Below are 23014 nucleotides of genomic sequence, written 5' to 3'. Positions count from 1 at the left end.
AGGCCCAAATGGGCCTATGCTCTACTGGCTGGGTTGATGTGTGGTCAACATCACTGTTTTCAAAAAGAATCAACACCTTATGGGTATCTGAATACTCAAAACTAAAGACTGTATCATATTCGCAATTATTTATTACAAAATAGCATTTCTTTATACTATCAAGGCCCATCATCTAATAAGTTCAAGGCCAATAATCCAGGAAACATGGGCAGATCAGGTTTTTGAAAGGAACTGAGCTCTAATGGATATACTGGACAGGTTTCATTAAGATACAATCAAAACTGATGACTGTATCGTGTTACCAAGCAATTGTTTACTGACACACTATTTTTTTTATTATCAAGGCCCATAATCTTGGCATTCATGGGCGGATCTGGCTGGTTTTCGAAAGGAACCGAGCTCTAATGGATATGTAGATACTGTACAGGTTTCATCAAGTTACAATCAAAACTGAAGGCTGTATCATGTTAACGAGGATTGTTTACAGACGCACATACTACGTACACATTACAATCGCATAAGCTCTTCTGGCCTTTGGCCAGTAGAGCTAAAAATGAAAAAAAGTTGTCAAAACATCCAAAGTGTGAGAGTGCATCTTTAACATTTGAAAGTAACTCTGTTTGCCTCATGCCCCTAAACAAGGTTTAATTATATTATATGAGCAGTGGGCTTGTCCCTGTATTTTTTATTGTATGATTGCAGTAATGGATACTGGTCTCATTACCTTCTGACAATTTTTCATCAATTTTAAGGAAACAGAAAACACATATTAAGCTCATATAACGTACAAATTAAATTTATTTCATTACGTTGAGAAATAGTTTCTAAAAATATTAATTGTGGAAACATATCTTATTTTAATACATACAGGAAATGGCGACATCATTTACCCTTTAGTATGAAAAATGCAGTTTCCTGATATTTGAATAGCGGTTCTTTATTTAAGCATCTCAATTCATTCAACATACACATAGTATGTATCAAGTTTCAAAGGAAACCAAATCATTGTAACAATTGTTTTCAAAGCAAATATTCACACTCTTGACAAACTTCTTGTCCTAGTTTCAACTTTGAGACTTTTTGATGAGCCTGCACCTTCCCTCCTCTTATGCAGTGGCTTCAAGCAATAAAGCTAAAAGCTCAAGTTGCGCACTGGTGAACAAGACTGCTGTGTTGATAGTTAGTTGACAAACTGCACACTTGATGCCATAAATCATGTCCATCAACCTCCAGAATAAAGAAATGATGCAGCACAGAATTGATTTCAATTGGACCTCTCTGTACTTTCATCCCCTAAGGCCTTGTTGTAGTCAAAGAATATGTCTTAGTGTGCAGTGCGTGATCTTGAGAAGCCTAAATCTGCTCGTCTGAGGAAGTAAGTCTGGCAGAGTGTGAAACTCCTGTCTACTCATATGCCTAGACGCCTGTGATCTATGTCTTCTTGTGTGTGCCCAACCATCACCTGAAGAAAATTTAGAGGAAGTTAGTGCTTGATTACAAGTTAATGTGACAAAACAAGGTATTTTATTTATGCCACCAAGATCTAGTATTCCAAGTGTCATATCTTGTATATTAACTCAAAGCAATTGAGCATAAACTGTTTGGTAATTTATTTTAAGTCACTGCTTCCACTTATACTATCAGTAATATTGAACATGAACCGACTGACCCAAATATTATTCTAAATATTTTTATGTGCAGAAACCTTAATCCTATTAACCCAAAAGTAATCCAATTGTATGTCTTCACAAAACATTTTACAACAATATTTGTCAATTTAACTCAAATATTGATTATTGTTTTTTTTGTCATACAAACAAAGAGATGGCCCTATATATATTGCTCACCAGATTTGAGAAAGGATTCTAAATTAGTTATTGTTTGAACACTTACTGGACACTTTTGGTCTGACTTTATAATGCAGCTGGTGAAAATATCAAATGTCCCTTTATAATGGGCTTACAAAATCATAAAAAATGTATTTGTTTAAAAATTACAAAGGGCCATAATTCTTACAAAATAAGTTTGTATTGAGCAGAATAAAAAGGCTTTGCCTAAAATATAACCTCAGAACTATATTTACAAGTAAAACAAAAAAAATCTACAACCTAAAATATGTTTGCTATAATTCTGGTTTTGAGAGAGAATGATCAGAAGAAAACATCTCACATTCACAATCATATTAAAAAATAATTTAGTTTTTTTTTTATAAATTCTATTTCAAAAACACTGCAAAAGACAAGACACTTACATTTCAATTTCTTGATTTAATACATTGATGATTATCAATTCTCATGAAGCGAGATGGGTCTTACACTCTAACCAGTGCAACTTGCATGTTCTTAGTTGCTCATGTATTACCTTTTTTAAATTTCTCCTCTTGATCTGAGCCACGCCAAAATGATGGGAGATGCTTTTGTTGTCTTTTCCATCAGAATGTATAGTACCTCTGTGTTTCTGTTTATCTCCTGAAACAGTAATAGTTTATTAATAATAATAACAATAATAATAATTAGTGACTTTTATTGGAATTATTTTCACCGCTTGTGCCTTGCACATTGGGGAACAAAATTGACTTTCGGAAAAATACAAATACAGGCCAACATCGATAATATATTGGTAAAATATACATATTTTATTTACAACAGTATGCAGTTGTTTTTTTTTTCAAATACTACATAATTATATTATCAATGATATTTCATAATACAATATAATTTATATAAAAATTGAAATAACACGGCATAGTTGTTGACAGAACATGAACAAATAAATGTGTAAGACTACTACTTTATGGGGTGTAAATAACTCAGGGCTTTCACTTTAGGGACATTTGAACACTTTTGATGAAGATCCACTACCACACCCACTAATCCCCCCTTCTGAAACCATATTTTTTTATGGATCAACATATGGTAAAGGAATTTGACAGATGGTAACCTTAGGAACATTTCTGTGACATTATTTTGAAAACAGGCCAGCAGGATCTGAGGAGAAGATTTTTCCATTTAGACATATAGCGAAAAGTAGCTCCGCACACTACAGCAAGTTTTTTTATGAATCAATATCCGGTGAAGAAAATTCATAGAGGGTATTGAAACATTTGTTTTGCTTCATATGAAGATAACTTAACTAGCTCTTCATCATATTAAATAAAAATTAGCACAGTCTATGCCGCACACACAGAGCCCCGCATTTGATCTTTTATCAAAGTTTGATTGAGAGTTTAGTTTCTTGGCACACTTTGACAAGTCTTTACAGGTCTATTAAAGCTGCACTCTCACAGATTAATCGTTTTGAAAAGTTTATTTTTTTATCTTGGAATGAGCCAATTTATGCAAAAATGAATGGAAACCAGTGATTTAAGAGTGCTGACAAAAAATCAGATCACAGATTTTAATTTAAAAAATGGATACTTGTGCATTAAAATTAGTTTATTTAGATCTTATGTCAGCAGTCTTATATTACTTCTTTGCAGATATTTTGGCAAAAATTGGCTCATTCAAAGACAAAAAATAAAAGATTTGTCAAAATGGTAAATCTGTGAGAGTGCAGCTTTAAAGTGTTTGAGAAAAGTAATCACCTTATCAACACCGGTAAGAAAACAAATACAGGGCTCTTTGCAGCTGTATAGTCTGTCCTTTAGTTAATTCAAAATGGTGAAGAAAAATAAAAGTTGTCTTCTGTTTTAACTTTTAAGTCATTCAAAGGAATATTGCCTACTGTTGCAGCATTTGTGACTGCACATATTAATGTGGTATACATGCACACACTGATATATAACAGTATTTGCCAATTTTGGGCTTTCACTTCTTGAACATGTTTTGAGTTTTAGAGATCTGAATAGGCTAATGTTTTTTATGACAATGATGCAGGTGATCTAAAACATATTTGTTTCATCAAAAGATCCAGGAATGAACAAATATTTTTTGTGTGAAAAAACAACAGTTCAATTCATTTTTTTATGTAATTTAGTTAAAAACAAAATTTATTTAAGTTAGCTTTATATATCTCTATATAATTCTATTATTTATTCCACAAAATATATTCCAACAGCAAATTTTAATGATATGCTTTTTTCAAACATTCCAATTTATTTTGTCAATAAGATCATTTAAACTATTAGCAGGCAATAACCACCCTTTAGTTGACTGTATTTAATAAATATCTGTACGAAAATGACCAACTAAGATCTTAATTATACACAGTAAAGACAGTTACCATGACAATACTTGGTGCTTTTAGATGAAGGCAAAGATAACAGTCAGAGAGTTGCTACTGAAAAATTTCTTATCAAAATTTGATCAGGGTCAGTAGCCTTCAATGATATATTATGTCATGGACCTATAAACTATGGTTTATATGTCCGTGATTTATGTATATTGAATTAAAAATAAATAAAAATGTACATTAATTTTACTATATTCTTCTTTATATCTTAAATTCTGAACAATACAATTTTATTGTTTTATGTCACTGAATGCATGACTTGTGTTCTTTTTTAATTGCTAAACTTTTAATACTAACATGCCACACATATATATATTAATGTTTTATGCAGTTTTCTTAAATCGTTAGTAAGGCTTAAGCCATTAATCATTAATTTTCGAACGAAATATGCCAATCTTTGATGTTAGCTTTTGTCAGCAATCTTCAATCATTGGTTTGCAGATATTTACCAAAAATTTGCTTTTTCCAAGACAAAAATAAAAAAAGTTGTAATATTGGTAAATCTGTGAGAGTGCAGCTTTAATTTATTATAATTTGGCGATTAATTCACGTTTACATATCATATATGTATTTCAAGAAATGGGACTTGATTGGATATTTTAAATATCAAAATATATATTTGATAATCCTATGTGAGTGTCAACAATTATTAAAGTGTGTCAACGTTAATATACCATCCTCCACAGCTCCAACCCTGAAGAACACTCGCACAATATTGTCCCCCACCGCCACCTTTTTATAAGGAAAGTCCCAATAAAATTTAAAACATATTGACCTTAAAACTACTTGTGAATAATAATTTATAATTAACATACTGTCATGTAAACCTTAAAGTTGTTGAAATTATAATAGCTGCATTTTCCACATACTAATAAGTCACTTAAATAGCATAATTCTAGGCACCACCATACTTGTAAGTTTTCTTTTTCTAAGTCTAAATTTAAGTTACTATGAAATGGCTTATTTATTGCTTTTCCTATGTATTGAATGACTTCGTTCTTTGAAAAAGGCATTTTCATTGTTTTTATGATCCTTGTGGGAAACCGTGACACCATTCTGTGTATATCATAAACTTGTCAGACACTTTTAAATGTCCCCACAGTAGGACTGCAGGAAAAACCTTGACACTACCTAGTACAGAAAAGATGCTACACTAAATATTAAAAGTTGTAAGTTTCTGGTTCTCAAGCTCTTCAAATTTTTTAAATTATTACATATAGCTCGATATTTTTATAATCATTCCATTTTTAAATTATTATCAAAGTGAAGAGTTTGATAAAGATTTAATTTAATACTTTCAATCAATAGCCTTTTTGATACTATAAAATATATTACTTTAATTATTTTTCCTCCAGAAACCATTCCCTTATATTATAACAAATTGTTCAATAAGGGTATGATTAAGTAAAATCTGCTATTATAAAGAGTACCATATATATTCATAAAAGAAACACAACTTTCACTGCACTACAATTAAAAAGACAAAGCATTTGCAAAGCAAAGCAGAACATTAGGTCTCTGGCTAACTGATACATTCACTTAATCATATGACTGAAAATTTTCTTTCTAAAATTTCTTTTTCTTCAACTTTCTTTAAAAATTCTAAAATGGAAAATATGACATATATATCTCTACTTCAAGAATAAAAAAAAAATTAAAAAAAAAATCTTTTTCAGGTAAAGAGTATGATTTAGATTTGAATTTTAACAACTTTTTTATGTAAAATCTATTATTTTTCGTTGCCTTCATTCTTAAAGCAAACCCCTTAAATTTCCATTTCCAAAATCTCCAATTATAAAGAATTCCATATGCATTACAGAAACACTGTCTGTTTCACTATTAACTAGTCTAATAAATAAGCAAAGCAATTATTTAAACATAAAATGATATGATGATGTAATAAGAAATGCTAACAGCAATACGGAATTTTATTTACATTTAGAAATGGGATCAAAGATGAGACTTGACATTCTAAATGAATGAGAATGCTTAGAAAATATACAGAAATATGGAAGATAGTTTTGTTTCTTAATGACACAAATTCAAAGTAATGTTCCTTTCTTGATTGGGTGGGACTAATTTAGCTCCGCCTAAAAATTGTTTTGTCATCAGATTAGGTATAACAAACAATCTGATTGGATCAAAATCCTGACCAGTATAATAAACTCTGAATGGAGGCATCCAATCAAAATCTAGTAATATTTCCATTTGTTTCCAATTGATTGCACCATCAGTGATTTACACAATCAGTGATTTATGGCCTTTTAACTTGTAATGGTCTAGTGGCAAGTGCATATATGTCTTATGTTAAATCATGTTTTAAGAGCTAATTAGAATTTTAAAGTCTAAGCTATGTGACAGAAAATTAAAACCAAAATCTTTTTTTGAATTGTAGTAACTGATTCTTATGCATTTGATGAGGTCAGACATTTTAAGATATATAATATTCTGTGGATATGTGTTGATAAAGCATTTCATAACATGCCACAAAGCAGAATATTTATTAGGTCATTTTTTTTACTTCAGACCCTGGGGCAAGTTTGGAGAGTTGCACAGAATGCTTAAAGAACTAAAGTGTTGGGAATCAGTCCCTGTTTGCAGTGTGTGTATACCACGTGATAAATTGCGTCATAAATGCTACGTCAGAAGGCAATATTTTGATTTGAAAAAAGACTTTAAACGAAGATAACTTTACTATTTCTTCACCATTTTAAATGAAACAAAGCGCAGTCTACGCCACCTACGGAGCCTTGCTTTCGGCCATTTACCAGAGTTTGATTGCGAGTTTAATTTCTTTAAACACTTCGACCAACCTTTTCACAATAAGGCCGTCTGACGGAGCACTGTCAAAACATGATTTTGAAAACGGGTTTGTCGAAGTGTTTGATAAAACTGATGACTTTATCAAATGTCGGTAATAAAACAAATGCGGGGCTCTTTAAGCGGCATAGACTGCCCTTTGTTTCATTTAAAATGGTGGTGTAAAAAAGGGTATCTTTGATTTAAGTGTTCATTTTAAGCAAAATGTTGCCTTCCGACGTAGCATATATGACGTAATTTGTCACGTGGTATACACACTGGTTTGACTATTGGTAATCGGTTCCACTCAAGTTGCTGTTGTAGAAGAAATGTTTTTTTGACAATACCTGGTACCGTACTTGTAATTTTATTCTTGTTCAAAAACTCATCATCCTTTACTCTACTTATGTTAGGTAAAGGATTGAAAATGTCTAGTTATTGTATTTTATGGAATTATTTTTACCACCTGTACAATATAATTTGGGAAAAAAAGTTGACATTGGGAAAAATACAAAATCAGGCTTAAATATCTAATTTAGATTTTAATGGCAAAATATATCATCGAAATTAGAGTTCGGGATGAACAAGCCTGAATTATTACTCTATTGCTTGGCATATTTTTGCCCTGCTATATTAAATTCAGAATTAGAACAAGCCCGGATGACATAATTTTCACCAGTGCAGGGTTGTGGGCTTGTGCTAATTTGATATACTACATGTTTTAAAGATGTTTATGCATATATTATTTTGTTATTTACAGAAAGTCTTGTCAAGATTTTTTATTTATTAATGTTATGAAATCTCCGCTTATCAATTTTGGAAAACATAAAATATGGTGAAAAATGGACAAGTTTTCTCTAGGGAAGAAGGCAGTAAGACAGTAAATTTCACCAAAAAAACAACACACTATTAATGTTGTTGTTGCTTTAGCCATATTGTTAATGATTACAACCAAACAAAATTGACAAGATGAAAGAAGAAAAACTGATTTAAGGAACATACCAGTTATTTGTTCATTATAATTGATCATCAGAACATCACTAATTAGTATAGTCTATCTATATCATTATTAAAAAAAGAACATGGAAATTATATTGATATAGTATATGAAACATATTACTTGAAACTTAATGAAATCTCAAAACACTGAAGTATAAGCAATTATAAGTGTTGTGCCGATGATCAGTTATAATCGACAATTGATCGGAAAGGCCTTCATCGGCGACAATCGATAGTGAAATTTGAACAATCGATTATAGAAACAAGAGACGTAACCACTACCGACTACCAGTTAAAAGATTGTCTTGAAAATATATTTTGTTTTTGGTCAATACATGTTAATGTTGAAATGTTCATGTGGTACTATGTTGTGTTATCTAGTCATATTATCATGTCAGTAGCTCACTACAGTACCTTATTACAAATTTTCTTTGTAATTTAACTGCAAAAGGATTGGTTCTTAACATCACACTTTTGTGGTTTTAAAATGTTTTTGTTTACTTCTTATATCATGTAAGAATTTAGTTTTCTCAGTTTTCTGAAAGAAAATGTTCTTGTAAAACATACATAATATTCAACTGCTTGTTTTACTTGTTACTGACTGATAATCAAAACGAAATTGATATTTTTCTTTGTGTTTACTTTACACATGTATTCAATACCGTACACAAAATTTAGAGCCTGCGGTCTCATGATCTGTAATAGTAACTTGTAAACACTAAAGTATAGTTGCGTTCTGAATAAATAATGTAATTTATACAAATAAATGTACAAATAATATTGTAAGGGAACATTTTTTCTTAAACTGGTTCATGTAGTTTATCTATATGCCTTATATATGATGACCAAAGATAGTTAAAAATGATTAAAGCGATTAATAATCGATCATTGATTGTTTTCATAAACCGATTATCTATAGTAATATTTCAGTCTGATTCCCAACACTAATAAGCAATAAAAACAGTCATTTGTATATATAATATATATCAACATCTACAGATACTTAGCCATAAGTTTTCAATTTTGATAAAATTAACAAAATTAGAATTGCGTACCTTCCTGTGCACATCTGTTTAATGAAATGAATAAATTTCCTTTATCATTAAGTAAAACAGTTTTTAAAATAACAATTGAAGGATTAAAATTTTGAGCTACTAATTGCATTACCATAGATCTACTCAAATTTTGACACTTTTTAAAGAATAACCAATAATAATTTCCAAATCTTCAAATGTAAAAGATCTACAGCATTCTTCCAAAATGGAAATATTTCATACTTGACTGAGTTCTTATTGAAAAATTGTCCTGAGGTAAAATGGTATTATTAAAAGTTTTAAAGGTGGGGGGGGATTATTTTTTTGTGGGGGGGGGGGGGGTCGTCGCCGGGTCCGGACCGATTGAGGTTCCAAAGTTTTAGAAGCCCTGATTAAAAATGTGCTAACAATATTCCCAAATAATTTGGTACATTATGACAAACAAATAAGCTCATGATTGTGACAAATCATTGTTTCTATGTCTGCATAAGCTCACGATTGTGACGAATCACTGTTACTATGTCTGCAATCAATTTTTTGAAAAAAAAGGTAAAAAAGTGTTATTGTTTATCCTTCAAACTAAATTCAATTGACGCCAAGTCTATTGCTAACTATTGCACCAGTCATTTGTAACCATGGCCTCCCCAGGTTCGGGGAATATTGGGGATTTTCGTTCCAGCCAACCCCGGCTTTAAAAAGCTACAATAATTAGCGATCAGGGATACTTTTTTTATTATTTTGACATTTGTTATTAAAGTAAACCTGGGACACTAACTACATTATGTATCCCTGTCTCGTGTCTGCCATAGTTTAAAAATCTTCAAAAGACTCGTTGAAGGTCATTTAGGTGGACTAACGCCCGCTTAAATTCCTTCCTTGCAGGGATGAACTGATGGTAAAATGTCCTCGCACCAAAGGGAACCTAGGTTACGCCCATTCCCGGGGAAATTTTGAGGGGAAAAAGTAGACAAAGCTTTGCGGAGTAATGCCACTATGTGGGGGGGGGCATACCTGTGCGTGATAAAAAATAACAAACAATTCTTATCATTTAAACCATCATGAAAACAAACGGCATTTAGACTTACCATACAGTTGTCTTCAATAAGTCCATAGCCCAAAATTTTATGATTGTCCATTTCAATCCATTTTTTACACGAATGTTTGTCTGAGGTCACCGGAGTAGGTCCTACTTGATTTGATGCTAAACCGGTTTAAGAAAATGTTCGTCTCCTACGCAGTAACCTCCCCTATTGTACAGTAGCAAATATAAATTCCATCACAAAATCTTCGCCTAACTCTCATAAATGTGATTTAAAAATATGTTAATATTTAATCAACGTGTTTAACGATCTAGCATTCATCTTTGAAACATTATTATAGTATCTTTATCCTCCATTAACAAACACGTGGACATGATAAGAAAAGTACATGCGTATATTTGATAAACGAACAAAAACATGCAAACAGGTAGCAGGATGAAACAATATGAACAATATCATTCCTAATGCTTAGAACGTATACTTGATCAAAGATAATGACATTCAAGACATGAGTTTTTAAACTACATGAATTGCGTGAAGGGCTATACACTTTTGCAAAAAATACCCCTTGCAATAGTATTTGGATATATTTACTTCTTATTTATCAATGTAAAGCTATCATTCAGTTACGGCAGGTGTTCAATGTAACTGAGCACAATTTAAGAGTGTAAACGAATTTCGTCACTGCTTTTAGCTACAGCTCCTAAAACCTGACAATAAGTGAACCGAGAAAATGGCTCCTTTTCAAAGAATCATTTGAAATGGATGAATTCTGAAACAAAGAATGATTGTTGAGCTTATTTTTTACAAAGTATTTAGTCAATACACAGTATTAGAGAACATTTATAAATAATATCACTGACATAACAAATAATTTAACCAATAATATGTTCGTGATAGTGCTATCATACATATATGTACCCATTTGATATGGCAAGAAAAATAACATACCGTGAGTGATGGAAACGAAATAATAAAAAGAAGCCACTTTTGCATAGGATAAAATATACACATCGAAAGGTTTTTTCTTTAAATTGGAGTGATCAAATTAAGTTTGTCACTAAGTCAACATAGTTTAATGTACCTACTGACAATATAAGATGGTGTTCTCTAACCTATTCGATTAATTGAAAGACACAAATTGAGCCCACCAGGAAATGAAAATTAGTAAGTTATTCTTTTTAAAAGTATTTAATATTTTCGAGCATCTAGGACCACAAGGCTTCAGAAAAGGATAAATAATTCGCAAATATGACGCAGTTGTATATGAGATCACTGTTTTAGATTGCACACAACGTCACAAGTGAAAACACCGATGTAATACTCGAAATCAGGTAACATCTTGCAATGTTATTTTCTTAAATAATCTACAATATTAAATTAATTAGCAATAATATGATGACATGTATATATCCCAAATTTATTTCTCCCCAGCAGATGTTATACAGTGGAAGTCTCCAACTGGTGATTCCTCCAACTTCTGTGATCACCAACTTCTGTGATCTCCAATTGGTGGCTTTTATCAATAGAAATTGACTGTGGAATTCTCCAATTGGAATTTTCCCCAATTGGAGAGCCGTTTTTACAAAATCATAATTTTTGATTATTTATTAGATTCCAATTATGTTTATGAATCTAGTACTACAGACATACATAGAAATGCAATTTTCTGTTCCAAATTGTAATATATGATTTTTTTCAAATTGCTGATTTTTTCCCCCGTTTCGGCTCATATGGAAAATTCTCCAATTGGAGTTTGCCAAAACCCCGCGGGGGACCTAAAATCCAATTGGTGGCCAACGGGAGAAATCAATTTTGGAATTAAAATTTTCATATTTCTTAAAACTTTTTTTAAAATTTTACTTAAAATATTTCTTATTTAATGGACAAACTTTCTATGTGTCGCTTTTGAAGTTGATATCTAAGATAATAAAAAAACTAAGTTTGCAAGTAAACCGGATTTGCAAACTTATACCGGATGCTGTTACATTACGAATTTTCAGCATGAACATTTTTTCGTACTTAATTTAAAAGCCTCAGCTAAAATAAGAAATAAGCTAAAAACTACTGAAAAACAAACTGGTTTGCTGTGGGTTAAACTGTATTAGTTTTATTGTATATTTGCCACCAAGTAATTCATTTGTTTTAAAACAATTAAATATAGACTGTTTCGATCTGATTGATAAATGTTCTACAATACCAATGTATCGGATTAGCTACATTGTATGAGAATGCATTAGTTGTATAACATCAATACGTCAGTAACATTTAAGGGAAGTATACGATGGCTACTCGCGCAGTGGATCTTTGCAGCAACTTTGTGCATTGTTGTGGTTGTGGATACTGTTAAAACAGGGCCATACAGAAGAAATTGAAAATACATTAACATGACATTCCCAAAAGCTCAATAAATTAGGCTAAATTATCAGTGGAAACACATTGATGTTGTTTCGCACAGTCATTTTCATCAATTATAAACAATAATCAATCATAAAAAGTCCTAAGATTGCTTTATTTAAACAATGTCTGGATAAGTGTCTCATTTACTTGAAATGTATAACTCATTGAAAGGTAACACATATCCGGTTTCAATAACAAGGCGAAATCAGGTTAATAGATGTTAAACGTACGTCCTGTCTTTAAAGTATCGAGCCTTGGGACTGTAATTTAATACGCCTTTGTGTAATGAAATTCTAACCGAATCAATCTGATTTTATCTCTCTGATGTGTTTGTCAGTTCAGTATAGTTATAAGGTTTCCCGCAATACTGTATTAACTCGTATAAATTAACAGATATTTGATACAGGTTTCCTTCTTGTTATAACCAACTTGTAAATTACGAGTACTAGTGCGTATTTTATTTTGAATAAACATAACTTCCTCTTTGGAACTTCATCATTGGAGGCACTTGCATAATGCATACATGTTAAGGGATGTTACTGAATTAATTTTCACTGTATGCGTGTCTTGTTTTTTTTTCACTTATTTTCTTTAATAATTGTATTAATTTGTTACCTTACAAATAATATTATTGTCTCACGTGACAAGTTTTAATTTTAAATCAAATGTAACACTAATGATGCAATAATTTAATTTCATGATTCAAACCATACATTAACCAACCACATGTGGTCATATGTCTATATTACATGGTGTGTATGGCAGTAAAGTTGACTTTATAACTGTGATTCATTTTAAACGTATCAAAGTAAATTAAAGTTCAACAATGACAAGTTAATATAAACCGTAATATTTATTTTTTTATTGTTGTTTTTTTAATAAAAAATTTTCATGTCATATAAAATATATTGAGCATTGGTATAATTATGACTAATATTGATTAACAACTGTATTTCATTCTTCTTGAATGAGTCAATATATATTACTTCAGCTATTACTTAAGTGCAATACGTTACAGGGTATTATGTATTATTATACAAAGGGAGACTAATACATAATGTTGGATTGTGTCTATATTTAGTAACTAGACAATATGCCCTAAAGAGTTGTGTTTTCTTGTAAGAAAACAGTGCACCCAATTACCACTCCATAATACACCTTAATAATAAAGCTTACAAAGCTGTATGCACTTGCATGTTTTGTTCCTTTTCAAAGATGAACTGTTTATCTAAATTGGCAATCGAAATCTACTCATACAGTAAACGTTTCGGACGGGAATGTGCAATTTAGAATACAAGTTGACACAAGTTGTGTACCATAAAACGCCGATAGTTAAATTCATATTTGGCCAAAAAATAACTGTTTCCGGTAACCCGACCGACCATATTTTTCCTCGCCGACCCTAATCCTCTTTTAGGCATAAAAGTAAAAACAAATCATGAATTAAATATATCGTCGTTATTATCGTTGTTTCTCTGTCTCTGTTCCCGGAGAATATACTTTCATTCATGACATGTTTTACCGATAAGCTTTGTCAACAAACAGGAAAACAAAATGGTAGAGTTCGCTGAACATGTCCGATATCTTCTAATTGGCAAACGCTTGTTTGTGGTCCAAACATGTGCTTGATTATAGGAGACATATTTTGCTGCCTTTATAATACAATATTATGGATATAGTTTGCGGTGTTATTTATCCACATGTTCAAAACAAAACTTACTTTCTTCTTACGATTAGGCTTTGCGTATATTATGCGGGCTTCTTACGATTATGCTTTGCGAATTCATGCAGGCTAACTGCCAGGTTCAAATACACATTTCATTAATCATCACATTAATTTATCCGCAATTATCAGTGGTTATTTGTTTGCCTAATTTATATCACAACAACTTAAATCCAAACAAACACCAACAATATTTTTTTCAAATTGATTAAATTCTCTTTCAAGGTAGATAACCTGTGAGGGATTGTGTTAGTAATTTAGTTGCATTTTTATTATTCTTCCAACGACTGAGGTTTAACTTATTTGTGTTTTGTGTTTTACGAAAACACCAGTTTATTGCGCTTATAACCGCACAGTTCAGACAACAAGTTTAATTATATATATAGCTGTGTTTTATTTGAAGTGTTATGCGTTGTGTTCATAACAATTGCACAAAAGCGTAATTTGAACACGTATTCATGAAAACATTAAAACCATTTTCTTTCAGGTTAGTTTCTTCTGTCTTATTTGTTGATATTCGAAATATTTGCACATATATTTCTTTACATAGTGGTGGCCTCGAACGGTTAACTTTGATCGTTATTTTTGTGTTTGTTTCTTTAGTGTACTTTCAGTCATGGCTGAAGCATCAGCAGCGGTCAACAGTCACGAGACCGGAAGTCAATGATGCACAACGCCGTAAACACCAAATCTTCGACGGATTAGCGTGATGAGCAGAAATGTATTCTAAGTTGGAGACGTGCATTCGTAAGATGGAGTCATGTTCCCGAATAAATTTATGCTTCCGCTTCTAGCAGCCAAGCACCACCAGACAGACCAGACATCACGTGGGCGTTGACGTGGACAAGGTATTGGGGGCGGAGGGGATATTGACCATCAACACGTAATTTAAATGTGAATAGTGCTGATGGTTTTTCATTGCAGGTTCTCGGGTACATTCAAAGGTGTATACCTGTTCCATTTTTATCTTATATTAGCATTGATGTACCTGTTTTAGTTGTACCTGATGGCAACTCGAGTCCTGTGGGATAGGCACAAACGTCATACGGCCGTGCAAGTCATTTGTAGATTCGGAGAGCAGAAATGTTGCTCCTGATGTTTGGTGCGTTTGACTCACTGGTGTGCGAGCCGTATACGGTGCAGTTAAAAACAAGCGCGCTATAGAGGTTGGTCCGTACGAAAGTCATACTGTAAACGGCATAGGCAGGGGTGTTCCATATTATGCTACTTGTTTTGTTACAGATAATTTAGATGCTGATAGGCAGTACATTGTACGACCAGATGTTGTAACTGTACCTAAAGTAGTCACTTCAGTTAAAATATAGATCAGGGTGTGCAATATTTCTGCATAACCTTTGTACATTAAATCAAAGTCTGAATTGTGCGTGGTTAATGAGGATTCTATTATTGACAATATAACTTCAAGTTTAGCTCCCAAGACTGGTTTGGGTACTTGTGTTGAAAATGATAGCGATAAGTCGTATGTTGAATCCTTAGGGCTTAAACTTGAAGAGGAGAATTTAACTCATGAGCAACTCTTACGAGTAGATAAGTTCTAGGCATTTGGAGGAATACATTCAGTGGTCTCACCGACATTGGCATGACAACCTCTGTCAAACATGAAATTATTCTTACGGGCTGTATGCCTTTTAACAGCCAAACCGAAAGATAACTCCTGTATGTATTTGGAAGTTGAACAACACATTAAAGATATGGTAGCATGTGATGCTATTAGGCCGTCTAACAGCCCCTTCTCCTCCAATTTTGTGTAAGAGAGAACAAATATGGCAGTCTGCGCTTCTGTGTCGACTATCGTATGAATAACAGAACGCGCAAATATGCCTACATGTTGCCTAGATATGCCGATACTGTTGATGTTCTGTCAGGGGCCCGATTCTTTTCCAAACTTGACCAACGTTCAGCCTGTTGGCAAATCGAAATTGAAAAGCTCGTATGCACTAGCATGCTTTCAGCCTCTCGCTGGACGTTGCATGGAGGGGGGTGGGGGCTACATATAAAATATTTTCTGGTGTTCAAAGATGATATATTGGTGTTTTCTTTTGACGAACATGTTGATAAGTTCGTGTCAGTTTGTAAGCGCGTGGAAGAACATGGTCTTAAATTCAAACCTTCAAAGTGTGAACAGTTTTAGACAGGTGTCCAATACCTAGGTCACGTGATATCTTTTGATGGCATATCGACAGATCCCGCGAGACACGATTGGCCTGTCCCCTCCAGTTTGAAGGACTTATGATCCTTACTAGGCATTGCCGGCTATTACCGTCGCATTGTGCCTGCCTCCCCCCCCTAGTTACAATGCAGACTGTGGCATGGCATATCGAGCAGCGTCAAGATGCAGCCAATGCACGAATTATTGACCTACTGAGAGCTGATTCTCGCCTGCGGGAGGAGAACACGAAACCACCGCCAGTACTTCGCCTCCTTAGGGATTGTAACAGAATGCACTTGGACAGAGGAGTCTTGTACCGGAGTGCAAATCAGGGCGATGAGCTTGTTAGGCAGCTTGTTGTACCGGAAAGAAACCGAACTAAAGCGTTTAACGGCATACATAAGGAAGTAGGAAATCCTGGTAAGGACAAGACATTTTGGTTGGCTAGACAGAGAATTTATTGGCTAAGATTAAAGGCGGATATTGAGAAGTGAATCACAGGCTGTATACGTTGTAAATGTCGTAAACAACTAACGAAACCAGTGGTTGAACTTCTGTCCATTGTTACCTCTAGGCCAATCAGTTTGCTGGCATGGATTTTCTAAAGGAAAATGTAGGCAAGGAGGGGTGGTTACGAAGACATTCTTCTAGTAACGGATCACTTTATATTATATTTATATTCGTCATTTTGTATTTGTTTACAATGCCAATTGATATAATACTTAAAATTTGCTGGCTTAAAATGATTTTCAGTACTTTTCTAAGTATACGATACAATTCACATTGTGGGATAATTCTAAAGGTTCGAATTGTTTACATAAGTATTGGTCTACAATAGCATTACTTGATTGTGAAAGTCATTACAAAAGGATTGCTGTAAGTATATGTTTAAACGACTTTACTTATTCATGTACACCACAACACTATTATCAAGATTTAATGAGGCTGTTTATTTAATCAATTATGGTGTTAAGGTCTTTATTTATCCCAATTGAAAGTACAATTGAATATGAGAATACCTAATTGTATTAAGTGTCAACTGTAAAGTGCAAAACAAACACTTGTATTGGATCATATCAAATAATATTAAGCATAAAATTTCCATATGTGATTACACTAATATTATCTTTTTGAAATGAAAAATGCATGTACAATCTTAAGATATGACATCACTTATGTGTTGTTAAAGTTAATCAATTTTAGGCAGTATTGTTGCTCTTCATCATTTTTATTCCTACCATCTCTTAACATGTCAAACGTATGCATGCGTACATATTCGGAAATACTACAAGTAACTCTTAATTGCTCATATTCACACTTTATAATGCCAAAAAGTTATCTATTTTTACCATATCTTGAATGTTGTTCAACTTGACTAAAAAAACAATAACGGTTTTTGTCGCACATGGATGTGGGGTTGGCCGCCTGGTTCGTTATAGGGTTCTTTGTATGTTTTGTTGTCTGCCCCCGACAACGCCCGATTCAGTCTCAAGTAACACGTTCTATCCTCCGTAATGACGTTTCCTATTGTTTCCGTTCTAAGTTGTCGGTCACTTGTTAACCGTCCAACATTTTTGTTTCTACCTTCTCTTTTACTCTCTATATCTGGAGATGTTCATCCAAATCCAGGACCAACTTCCACTGCGGACGACCTAGATACTTCATTTCTTTCATCTTCTTACAGCGACTTAATCAACAGTGGGCTCAGCGTTGTGCATCTTATTATTCAGAGTCTACGATCAAAACTTGAACTCATAGAGGTCGAACTTCAAAATTATGACATTCTTATATTTTCTGAAACCTGGCTTTCCCCTGAGATTTCCAGCGAAAATATAAAAATTGCCAATTCTAGCCAACCATTCAGTTGTGACATAGTAGGTAGGCCTGGAGGCGGGGTTGCAATTTACGTTCGTGATGGTATTACAGCCATCGAAAGGATTGACCTGTCTGTTAACGGTATAGAGACCATATGGATAGAAATTAACATTAATAGGAAAAAAAAAACACTATTGGTTGGTGGATTCTATCGCCCCTCAAACACTAACAATAACCATTGGAACCTTATAGAACACAGCTTTGACCAAGCATTTAACCAAGCTGACGAAATTCTTATCGCAGGAGATTGCAATAAAACCAATCAATTCCATCCAACAATCTTTTAAATCTTATTAATTCGTACAATGTACATCAATTAATAGAGTTACTATAGTGTAAGTACCACATACTTACACTATAAGACCATTTGTTTACCAACACCAACCCCCAACTCCGCGCGCGGATTGAAAAGCTACGCGTGCGCGCGGAGTTGGGGGTTGGTGTTGGTAAACAAATGGTCTTATAGTGTAAGTATGTGGTATGATATAATATTAACGACGAATCCTGCCGTTGAGTGTTGTGGTCCTCTCATATGTGAAGCTGAAAAGGGGAGATAACTCTTGTTTGACATTTTGTAAGAGTTTCTTTCGAAGTATATTTGGTTTTTTTTTTTAATGAACATATATACAATTATGTACAGAGTATAATTTTCTTATCAGCTAGTTTATTATTTAACATAATATTTAGATATGCCTCAATTATACAGATTGACTCAATGTGTTAGAATAGTTTAAGAGGTGTTAGTTTGTCAGCAGCAGCTTTCAGTCTCTTGTTCGGTGGGGCTCGGGGGGTCGATGGTACGGCCGGAAGGGGTGACGAGTGTTTGTCGGATGCCAATCTATTAAATTCCTTTTCTAGAGCAGCTCGTACGCAAGGAGGTGTTTCAGGGCTGTCGTGGTTGAAAAGTTCTGCCGAATTGGTCTGGGAGCTGACGGTTCTAGTCTCAGGGGTCTTTGGGGGGGACAGTGTCTGGGTGGAGGCATGCTTGATTGGTTCGAATACCACTGTGTAGTCTGGCAGGGGGGAGTCGGGCTTGTTTTCGTCAACCACGTCCATAGGCTCTTGAACTTCAACCGGAGTAATTTTAATGTTGACATTAATTTGTTTGATGTCGTTGTCGCCATCTTCGGAGAACTGTTGGTCCATCGGTTCGTCGTCTGAAATTATTGATATTGTTTCATCAACTGTCGTTACGTCAGCAAGTACAGGGGTTGCACATTTTTCAGCGGTGTACACGAACTCGAAATCTTGTCGCCACATTATTTGTTCAGTTAGTTCTATTTTGTTCATTTGTGCTGCGTAATTGATGAGGCGAAATACCATCCGAAAGTATTCCGGGTTTGCTCGTTTGTCAATTGGTTTATGTCCGAGGACCTCTGACTGTCGTAGGTTTTGAAAAGCGAACATGCGATTCTGGAAAGCATTTTTCTCATTCGTAATGTACCTCCATATCGGGGTGTTGGTAGTGAGTACTACTGGTTTTCGCGTTAACAGTTCGCCCTTTTTTCCCTTTACGTTGACATAAAGTTGTTCTCCCGCGAAAACCTGTTTGTAAATCTCAGCTTGTTCCTGAGTGGTTATGGTTAGCTCTGAAATTTGTATGATATCTTTGTCGACGCATTCTTGGAACGCAAATTCCTTAGAGACTATGTGCATTCCTACTCGGTCAGTATCTGGCATGACTGCCGAAGTCCAGAATGTTTTTCCAGCGTTACTCGCGCCTTGCATATACAGGGTGTTTTTCTTGGGGAGTTTACAACCCAAAACTAGGAATAACGCGCCGAGGAACGTTTGCGAATCAATATTTTGCTCGCGGCACCAATTTTGGAGCAAGATATGTGTCTCGTATGGTGTTAGAAATTCGGGACTGTCTTCCGGTTCTTCTTCGATAAACTTGTCGAGATATGTTCGCGTGTCGGTTTTTCGTCTGAGTACTACCTCTTGTTGTGCTGTGCGTATCATCGACGCGCTTTGGGGGTTACGGAGAATTTGCAACATGGTGTTCGCTTCCGTCTGGTCTTCCTGAGATATCAATTTATCGAATAGTTTATGACGGTCTATTGTGTTGAAGGGTACCATGAATTCTACGAGCGTTTCAGTCATATCGGCGATGACAGATTTCCTATCTTCAAATATCTTTGATTTGGGGGACTTGAGTTTTTTCTTTTTCTCGTTCGGGGTGTCTTTGGTCGGGTTTAGTCCCAGGTTTTTGATTGACTCCATCGTGGTTAGCAATGTTTCATTGTTTGCACCCATGAATTCCTTCGGTTTTTTAAGCATGTATTGTAAGAAGTTTTGTGGTTGCTTGAGGGTCTGCGTTCGTACCGTTCCTCCCATGAAATGGATGTGTGTTTTCGCATTTTTGAACATAGTGTTCTTACCAATTTGTCCCTCGTTTGTTACTGGGAAGACCGCGATATGTAAGTGTTTCCCGTTAAATTCGCATTTTGTATCTTCGTCGCCGTCATGCCATGATAGTACGCTTGGGTGTTTATTGAGATATTTCTTCAATGTATCAATGGCCTTTTTTTCGTCATCGGACATGGGTTGGTATACTGTTCTGGGGGTCATATACTTATATACCGGTGTTTTGAACAGTTCGTCATAATCATTATCGTAGTCCAGATACTCCGTGAAAACTCCACCATCCCTCCCCTTGACATATTTACCGTTCGCGGTCTTTGCAATGGCTGCGCGTAGTGTTTCTTTGTTTATAAAGTCATTCGCTTCCGTTATCACCACTGAATATCCCACCCGGGTTTTAATTTTAAATTTTAACCGGTAGCTTATTTCAGCTGCAGCCCTGTCTTGCTGCGACGTCATCTGAAATTTATTTATGTATGATGTTACCGCGTATTAATAGAGTAGTTCCAGGGGTTGGGACGGGGTTTGGTCGGGGTATTGTTTTGTCTAGTTCGTGTATTTCTATGTTCGCTTCACCCGTCTTCAGCTGTGCAATTTTTGTTTCGTGTTGTGATAATTTTTCTTGTAGTTGCGTGATAACCCCTTGTGTTGTTGTTTGTTCTATTTGCATGGTGCCTATTTCTACATTTAATCCGTGTAGTTTAATTCTTGATTGGTTGATGAGGGTGTTGAGTTGATCTTGTTTTACTTTGTTTGCTTCGAGTAATGTGTTTGCCTGTAATACTTGTTCGTTCATTGCTGGTAGTGACTGTTTGAGGTAGGTGAGGTCTGAGTTCTGACTGGTGTTTTGTTGGGCGGCCTTTTGTATGGCCTTTCGTATGTTGCTTATTGTTTTTGTTGTTTTGTTTTGTATGTCTTTTACGTTGTCTGTTACTTGTTTTATTGTGTCTAACCCCTTTTGTACTGAATCTACTATGCTCTGTATAGATTGTACTGTTTCTTTGACTGCTGTCATTCCCTCGACCGCTACATCGGCCACGCCTTTTGCCATTTGATATGTTTCTTTGTAAAAGTCTGATTCCTTATCGGCCATATACCCCGCTATTGCTACCCCTAGACGGGCTGAACCGAATAGGGTGTTCTGTAATGTATTGACCCAACTGCTCGTGTCTAAGTCGTCTATGTCGTCGTGAATCCCTTGAACGTCTACTTGTATTTTTTGTTGTTCGTGTGATCTTGTACTTATTTCCTTGGCTAGTGTTGCGTGTATTGTTGTAATTGCTGTATTCATTTGTTCTATATTCTTCGCTAATGCGGAATTGTGGGTTAGGTAAGCGGTTGTCACAACGTACGCTGCAATTGTCACAACGTCCTGGGCATGATCTAGATCTGTCCAATATACTATCATTTCGTCGTGACCCATGCGGAGGAGTGAGTTGTCTTCTATTATCGCTAATGATGCGCTCATATGATATTTGTGGTTTGGTGGGTATATGACGTATCTGATTACGTGTAGGTTGTTTATCGAAAACTTGTCTATTGTCGACTTTAGAGTTAAATCGTATGTCAAACGTTTTCTCCCTGTAGTAGGGTATGTCCTGTGTGTGTCTGTTAGGTGATATTCTGGATAGGCAACTGCTAATACCTCCGTCGACTGAAGAGGATTCTGTATTGCTTCTAAGTTTGTATACTGTATTAAGTCGTCTTCGGGACATGATTTTAGGTTGTCCCAAATGTGGTTATATATTACTGCGTCGTCTATGAAACCCCTTACTTCCGCGTTTAATGTTCGTATGTCTTTCCACTGTTTTAATTTAATCATTTGTCCGTTGAGATGAATGAGATTGAACTCAAATCTGGTAAGTGATCTAGGGGGTCGAGGTCTTTGTCTTGTGTTTTGGCCGTTGAAAGTACGGGGGTTTTGTCAAAGTCTTTTGCAATAGGGGTTTCGAATACTGGTTTTCCGTCTTTAACTACTACCATTTGTGGCAAGACCACCTTTCCCTCCGGGTTGACTAGTCTACCCTGTTTGTCTCTTGAGTATCTGCCCTCTTTTGGTAATGTGTATGGCTTGGATCTGTAAGTGAATGATGTTTTTTGACGTTCGTTGTCTTTATCGTATGCATATTTATATTTTGTTGTGTCTAAGTCTAACACTGACCCCTCAGGGTTTTGATCTTTGGTGGGGGTGCTGGCTATTATGGGTTCGAAGTCTGTGTCTACTTTTGTGAGTTCGTGAACCTGTGTTTCCATTGTTTGTTCGTGTCTGGCATTTCGTGTTCGTTTGAATTTATTGTCAAAGTCAACGTTTTTGTTTTCGTGGTCATACGACAGTCCTACTTTGTACATTGTTAGTAGTCTAGGTCTATTGAAGTTGAAA

At 34.7% G+C, this 23014-nt stretch overlaps 1 long non-coding RNA gene across 1 annotated transcript; it reads right to left on the bottom strand.

The window, feature by feature from the left end:
- Positions 1–1304: 1304 nt before the first annotated feature.
- LOC128223063 (uncharacterized) lies at positions 1305–10224 on the bottom strand. The gene is made up of 3 exons (XR_008259281.1): positions 10148–10224; positions 2362–2468; positions 1305–1462 (listed from the first exon to the last, which is right to left on the bottom strand). It is a non-coding gene; the product is annotated as an uncharacterized LOC128223063 (long non-coding RNA).
- Positions 10225–23014: the final 12790 nt, after the last annotated feature.

The sequence above is a fragment of the Mya arenaria genome, chromosome 17 (genome assembly GCF_026914265.1).
Source record: "Mya arenaria isolate MELC-2E11 chromosome 17, ASM2691426v1".
Lineage (NCBI taxonomy): Eukaryota > Metazoa > Mollusca > Bivalvia > Myida > Myidae > Mya > Mya arenaria.
Note: the sequence above shows the minus strand (reverse complement) of the source record. Positions and strands in the feature narration are given on the sequence as shown.